This window comes from Diceros bicornis, chromosome 4, assembly GCF_020826845.1.
Source record: "Diceros bicornis minor isolate mBicDic1 chromosome 4, mDicBic1.mat.cur, whole genome shotgun sequence".
Classification (NCBI taxonomy): domain Eukaryota; kingdom Metazoa; phylum Chordata; class Mammalia; order Perissodactyla; family Rhinocerotidae; genus Diceros; species Diceros bicornis.
This window is the reverse complement of record NC_080743.1, coordinates 34,899,981-34,907,657: the sequence shown is the minus strand read 5'-3', so window position 1 is coordinate 34,907,657 and position 7,677 is coordinate 34,899,981. Positions and strand designations below refer to the sequence as shown.

The following is a 7,677-nucleotide window of genomic DNA, read 5'->3' as shown; positions in this document are numbered from 1 at the left end:
TCAGGCTTTTTAGTTCAAGCCGAATCAGTTTTGAACCCGAATAGTTACCCCATATACCTCAATATGTGAAAATCTCTTGTCAAGTGTGTAATGGCTAATTAGGTTGATGAGAAACTGGAGGCACTTAGTAGATAGTGACTATAATCCAGTTGAGAAGTGTCGATGCAAAATAACCAATAACCATTCTATAGATAAGAGAGATAAATTGAATTTTACTTGAGCCAGGCTGAGGATTCTAATCTGGGAAGGGAGTTTCCACAAAGGAAGAAAGCATTCCAGAGAAGTGTGATTTTCAGTACAATCTTAAACATTTGTAGAACAAAGAACACACATTAAACACACCCAGGATACATTTTCATCCAAGTTTCAAAGAGGTATTTAGTTGCAAATTATCAGGTCAACATGACCCTGATGTTGGGAAAGGGACTAAGTATGTTACTGATAGGGCATAGGAGGGGAAGTATGCATTCTTATCTTGAGAGTGCATTCTTTACTTTAATGGTTAAAGCAGATGTACAATGTATGTTTGATAGGCCATAAGTCAAGCTTCTTTAGTTCATGCCCAATCAGTTTTTGAACCCAAATAGTTACCCCCTATACCTCAATATGTGAAAATCTCTTGTCACATGCATTATATGACATCACAGCAGATTGAATACAGAAGGAGATATGGGAATCCAGCTGCTTTGTATTATGCCAGGCACCAAAGAAATTTGCAAAAATTTAAACAATGCTATTCTTCTCACTAAATTCTTATTTTTGAAAAACAATCATAAAACCAACTGTGAAATATATTATGTTAACATGTACTGAGTTCATTATTGTCATTTAAAAGTGAATTTGTGAATAAGTATTTAAATATTTTTCAGTTTTAATTTTTAATACAATAGATATTGATAGAAATCATCCACATAAACAAACATCTCTTTGGGGTTCACAATAATTTTTAAGAATTGTAAAGAGATCCTGAAACCCAAAAGTTTGAGAACTGCTGATTTAGAGGCATGAGAGTGGGATCCAGGAGGGCAGAGTCAAATTCTCAGAGGCCAAGCTCCATCGAACATTTTAATGAATTTAGTTTCCTTTGTGACAGCTGACAAGTAGCTGATGAAGAAAGAGCATGGTAGAGGTGAACTTCTGGAGATAGTGATAAGGGGAATTATATCTGGAGACTTTAAGGGAAATGATAGACATGGGAAGGGTGGTGTAGGGGAGCAGAATTTACCACCCCAAAATGTGTCTCTTTGGCTTGATTATTTTTAAGAACAAGACTCAGGAAGAAATTTTGACTTTCCCCTAACTGCCTAAAAGAATTTAAGATAGAAAGCCTATTCCAGGAAGGAGCTATCACCATAGATAACTCTAGTATAACATGAACTAGGTGTGATAGACAGGGAGGAATCTAGCCCTCCCTGTGTCACATTGTCCTTGTAAGGTATGGCAAACATTTGTTTACCAAGCATATGCTTTTCCTTCTTCATATGAATTGCCTTCCTCCCCTTTGAAGTTGCAAACTACTACCCCCAACATCCTTTTTTGTCTTTAGCTGAAGATGGTATTTAAGGTGGTAGCTTTGGCCATTTTGGCGAGTTACTGTTACCAATTTCACCACACTCCAGTGGGACTCCGATCCACATTCAAAGGAGCTCAGAGGAGGGGCCCAGGGGTGAGCCTCCTACCCTCAATCCGTCCCTTCCTCAGAGCACGCGTTAGGCTTGTTCTGAGCAGGGTTGTGGTTAATGTCTTATGGGGCCAGGAGCTGGGGTAACATTACTCTAGTTTTCCTGGGTTTCTCCCATGTATATATGTTATTAAACTTTGTTTGATTTTCTCTTGTGATTCTGTCTCACGTCAATTTAATTCTCAGACCAGCCAGAAGAACCTAGAAGGGTAGCGGAAAATTTCTTCCTCCTCTACAGTGGTTTTAGACAGAGCTAAGCCTTACCATTCGGTTATTTTCTTTATTTTGCAAAATAAAATAATTCTTTTGCATTATGTCATTCACTTTCAAAGATTTCAGTTCTATGCAATCTGATTCTTTTACACCTTTTGTAGTTTTATTTACTGTTACTCTGGAGATAGTGTTGCCAGATAAAATGTAGGACACCCATGGTAAATTTGAATTTCAGAAAAACAATGAATCATTTTTTAGTATAACTATGTCCCAAATATTGCATAAGGAATACTTATACTAAAGAGTGATTGGTTGTTTATCTGAAATTCAAATTTAACTGGGCATCCTGTATTTTACTTTGCTAAATTTGGCAACCCTACCTAACTAAGCACAATAGGTTCTTTTATTTGTCTTTACTTTGCATTTTATAGAACAGGTATGTATTTTCAAATGCTTTTGTAAAGGCAAAAATTTAATTTTCTCAGTGAAACAATTATTAGTTGGTAAGAAATGTTCCTTTCTCAATTCTCAGAAATGCAGTCCTAAAAGTAGTACGGGTCTTGCAAATCAAGTTTTGCAGCTTAGCCTGGGAAACGTTCCCTTCTGGTTGCTGCGTAAACTAGCTCCACCCAGCTGCTGAAATGTGATACGAGTTGTAACAAAACCAGAAGTTGGCTAGGCTGCCTTTGTTCCTCAAGGTAAGTGTCTCCTTCTGTTTTCTTTATGTCATCTCTTTGCAAAGCCTTTAAAAGTTGAATCCAGCTTGGGGACAGTACTGAGAGCAGGCGCCTGTGATGACTGGGGGCATTCGGCGACGCCAGGATGGATGCTTTGCTAACAAACCATGTTCGGGAGCTTGTATTGAGCTAATGAGTGATCGCTAACGAGTTAGGTTAATAATACGTCCCATGACTTTGACTAATGAGTTTTAATCCCAAGAAAGGGGTAATTATAAGTAGAGATGTGTTTGGGATCCTGAAAAGTATCGACTTTATAGATTCATGACTATATCCTTCTTTCCTTTTTTTTTTTATTTAAATTTTAAACTATGGGAACTCCCTTTTATATTTAAACCTAATTGCGTATATCCCCGTATGTAAGTTACTTAGAGCTTTACTTGGTTTTTAAAGTATTTTTAATCTACAAATCATAGCACCCTTTACCCCTACCCCTGGTGTGTCTTTAGAATTTCACAAGGATCTGGGGTGACTAGGTATTACTTCTACCCTTAATTTTTTTGCATCTTGTCAATGCTTTCCTAGGGGCAAAGGGAATTTTTCAATTTTAAATGCGTTATCAGTAATATTTCTTTACAAAGCTAAACTTTCCAGTTCAAATATTTTCTTTTTCCTCTGAATTAAAAAAAAAAGTGGAAAGATGTGAGTATTGTATTTGGATAGTTCAGAGGTGGGAGGCTAAAATTTGGTCTATTGGTTTATTGAAAACAATGAGCTAGACTTTTTAAAGGATGGTTTTGTTTAAATGATGAGTTCTACTCAGTCGTTTAATAAGCCAATATGTTGCCTCTTTTGTTGGGCTGTACCTTCTGTTTCATACCTGTCCATTTACATAATATCAGATTCTCTGGAAATTACATTGTGCAAGTGATGTTTTCAGTGTTGTCTGCTAGTCAGAGTGAAAGGAGATCAATGAGTAGGATACTTTTGCTGCCTCCGAGAGTTTGCCATAACACAAGTTCCCAGCTGTGACAGAAGAATGTGACAAAATTTTTTATTAACAAAAAGTAAAGCTTATTGAGGCTCCGAGAAGAGGGAGGTTACATCAGGTTGGTGGAATTAGGCAAGACTCCAAGGAACGAAGTTGATTTTAACGGAAGACCTGGTTTATGATGGGCACTGTGCTAGATATTTCATAGATGTTATTTTATTTAATCTTCACAAAAGCCTTTGATACTGGTAGCGTTGTCTCTAACAAAATTAGAAAACTAAGGCCTGGTGGGGTTAAATAATTTGCTCAAAGTCACCAAGGTGGTGCCTGCTGGTTTCAAACCCATGTCTATGTGATTTCAGAGTCCATACTGTTCACTGTCTTATAGGACACAGCAGTTGATAGCATTTTAAATGGACCTTGAAAGAGGGGTAGAGGGACCGGCCCCGTGGCTTAGCAGTTAAGTGCGCGCGCTCCGCTACTGGCGGCCCGAGTTTGGATCCCTGGTGCTCACCGACGCACCGCTTGTCCGGCCATGCTGAGGTGGCGTCCCATACACAGCAACTAGAAGGATGTGTAACTATGACATTCATCTATCTACTGGGGCTTTGGGGAGAAAAAGGGAAAGAAAGGAGGAGGATTGGCAATAGATGTTAGCTCAGGGCCCATCTTCCTCAGCAAAAAGAGGAAGATTGGCATGGATGTTAGCTCAGGGCTGATCTTCCTTGCAAAAAAAAAAACAAAAACAAAGAGGGGTAGAGTTTTTATTTACTAAAACAAAACAAATGAAAACAGTAAAAGTAACATAATATGTTTGAAAATAGAAAAAGGAAAAAAAATCCAAACACCTTATAATTAATTTAATGTATTTCTTTACAGTCTTTACATATGCATATGTTGTAGTGTTTTTTAAATTATAAAACACTACATGCTTTTAAAAAAATATGCACAATACAAAGAGGATTAAAGATAGGAAGTCCACTCCTCTTCCCATACTGAAAACACCCTCCTAAAGGGTAACCACTATTGAGAACCGTTAAAGCATGGCATGGAGGTTTTTTTCCTTCTCTCTTTCCTTTTAAGTAAAAGATATTTTGGTCTACTACATATCATTTTGCAATTTGCTTATTTTCATTCCTCAGTGTGGCAAGAGCATGTTTCCACTTAAGTACATGCAGATTCATGTCTCAGGACTTTTGTGAAGTGAGTTAATACTTGCAAAGCACTTGAGAAAGTGCCTTGCTCCTAGAAAGCACTCAGTAATTATTAGTTGTTATGTTTGTCATTGTCTCCTCTATTCCATTCTTTTAAATGGATATATGGTATTCTATAGTTTGGATATAGCATAGTTTATTTTTGTAATGACCTAAATTGTCTTACATTTTTGCGATTACAAATAATCCTTGCATAATTGTGTGGGTTTTTCTGTAGGATAAACTCCTTGAAATAAAATTCTTAGGTCAGAGATTAAACATATTTTAGTCTAGTAGGATACTATCAAATTTCCTCCAAAAATGCTGTGACAGTTTACACTCTTCACTGACTGTGCATGAGCCTGCTCATTTCTCCACATCCTTGCTTATATTGGATATCATCAGTCTTTTGCATTTTAAGTGAAATGATAGGCAATGCACATTTTTTTTTACATAGTTTAAGCATAGTATGCAGGGATTTTTATATCTTATTTTTTCCCATTTAACATATATCCATTTTTATATCTGTAGGAATTTAATGGATGAAATAATGGAGCTCCCAGTTAGAAGGTAGAAAAAAAGAGTGGTGCTTATTCCAGGAATAAGTACAAATGGTGCATTGTTGCTAAAGTATGGGGGGAAAATCCTTGAAATTGGGTTGTGCTGAATGGTCCAAAACATTAAATGTCTAATGCTTTTGTCCTTAATTTAATAACTCCTCGGAAGCTGTCGAAGGCTTTGGGGGAGAGGAGTGACATGATGAGAATTGTGCTTTAGGAAAATAATGATCCTGTGGTGTTGTGTAGGACAGATTAGAATAGAGATGCAGAAACAGGGAGACCAATGAAGAGTGTTTCATTAATCTGGGTGACAGGTAATGAAGGCTTTGTGCTTGGAGGTGAGGGCAGAATGGAAAATAGCAGACAAATGTGAAAGAGGGGATGGAAAGTAGAAGAGAGATGCAAGAGGGAGAGGTAGCAGTGAGGAAGGGTGGAGGTGGAATCTGCAGAGCTTGTTTGAAAACAGGTCCAAAGGAATGGTTGGAGTCAAGTCCTGAGATTTGGGGTTTCAAGTCTTGCTGACTAGAAATATGTTGACAGGCCAACATCAGAATAGGAAAGTCAGATGCAAGAACTAGTCTGGAGGATAAGATGATGAATTTCATTTCAGACAAATTGAGCTTATTGTCATCCAGCTGGAAATCTATACACAGTTGGAAATTTGAGTCAAAGCGTTGCGGAGATGTGGGGTGGGGGCAATTGAAAGATTTAGGAAACATTATCCTAGGGGTGATAATTGAGGCCATGGAAGTGATGAGCCTGCAGAGAAATGCAGGGGCCAAAGGAAAAAGTCTTTGGATGGATATCTTCATGTAAGGGGCATGAAGAGGAATCAGACTTAATTGCAATATTTTTTACAATGACTATTTCTAATGTTTAACTTTGGATCTAATTAGACTGTCTTTCACTGCCCCAAAAGTCCATTCTTAGTTTTTTCTTTCTACCTCTGGTTCTTTTATTGCTCCAACTCAAATTGTGCTCATTCCAAATCCCTTTTCCTCTCAAATGCCTCATTTTACTTACTATGTCAGCTTTAAGGGTCTCCTTTGAAGCTGTGGATGGCTTAATGGTTAAAACCTCAGAAACTAGACTAGAGACTCTATTTTTTACCACTCATTTGCTGTGACTTTGGCAGGTGTCTTAATCAGCGCCCTATTTTACGTATTGGGGACAATAATATGCCCCACACCTTCTTGGGTTGTTTTCAGGAATGCATGCTAAGTCCTTGACATGATGCCTCATGTGTTGCAAGCCCTTAGTAATTGTTAGCTCTTCTATAATTATTTTCTCCTGTACCTCTAAATTTCTATAATGATATGCATTTTTTACCTAGCTGTCTCTGTGTGATTTTAGGCAATAGTTTTTTATAACCTCTGTGAGCTTCAGTTTCCGTACAACAAAAAAACCTTTGTATGTTTCTTCCAAGCATTAGAGTTCATACAAATAAAGTACGTACTGTGATGACTGGACTAGAACTGGCATTCAATAAATAGTAACATCAATTAAATGATAAATTAATGGTATTTGCTCTGGTTTCATCCATTAGTTTTGTGTCTTTGGAGAAGGGGCCATCCTACTTAGCATCTCATTGTGTTTTGAGGACAGGGTTATTGTAAGGGCTGTGTGGAATGATCCAGATGAAATCTCTATAACATGTAATAGGATATTTGCTTCCAATCATTTTTTCCAGAGAATGAATAAAGAAGATGGAAAACTTCCTTGCTGATGATACTGTGATTAGGGGAATCAGGATTAGATTGTGGAGCTCCCAATTACTTTTCTTCAGTGGCTTTTCTCTGCCTTTCTCTTCTGTTTTTCTTGTTTTCACTTAAACTCTAAACTCTTTTTCAGAATTCTTTCAACCATCTTAAGTTGTCAGACCTGACAGATCCCAAATTTGTATTCATTGGGCCATTTTTTTATGCTTTTGTTTTTTAGAACCGTGTCTGAAAATGTCATAACTCCAATTGTTAATTTAAAAAAATCATTTTTCTCTGTGCTTCCTGCTGTGAAAATGGAGTCTGAAACACTTTTATCTGAGGAAGTGGAAATACTTGACCTATTTTTCAATTTCCCTATAATTTGAGATTCAGTTATTAAAGTCAATTTAATTCTTGATGTGGAAGTTTTCTGTGAACTTAAAGTTAAATTACTAGAAAGAAGGGGAGCAAATTTTCTGAAATATTTAAGATGGCTTGAACAAATTAAATGCAGACGAAAGAAATATATGAAAATGTCAGTTGTCTAACCACAACAGTATTCAGAGGAAATTAGCACGTACTGGTGTGATGGAAAGTTAATAATGATAATAAATAATGGCAATTACCATTTATTGGCAATTTGGTGTTTTTAGGTATTGAAC

The 7,677-nt window shown here is 37.0% G+C and overlaps 1 protein-coding gene across 2 annotated transcripts in view; it reads left to right on the top strand.

Annotated features, from left to right (window-relative positions):
• The first annotated feature begins 2,458 nt into the window (after positions 1–2,458).
• The window catches only part of FRRS1 (ferric chelate reductase 1), a 53,924-nt gene continuing 48,705 nt past the window's right edge, over positions 2,459–7,677 (top strand). Inside the window, exon 1 of one of the 2 annotated variants that reach the window (XM_058538615.1) lies at positions 2,459–2,592. The gene's annotated coding sequence lies outside the window, so the exon portion shown is untranslated. The remainder of the gene's footprint in view (positions 2,593–7,677) is intronic. The other variant, XM_058538614.1, reaches the window with a different exon arrangement.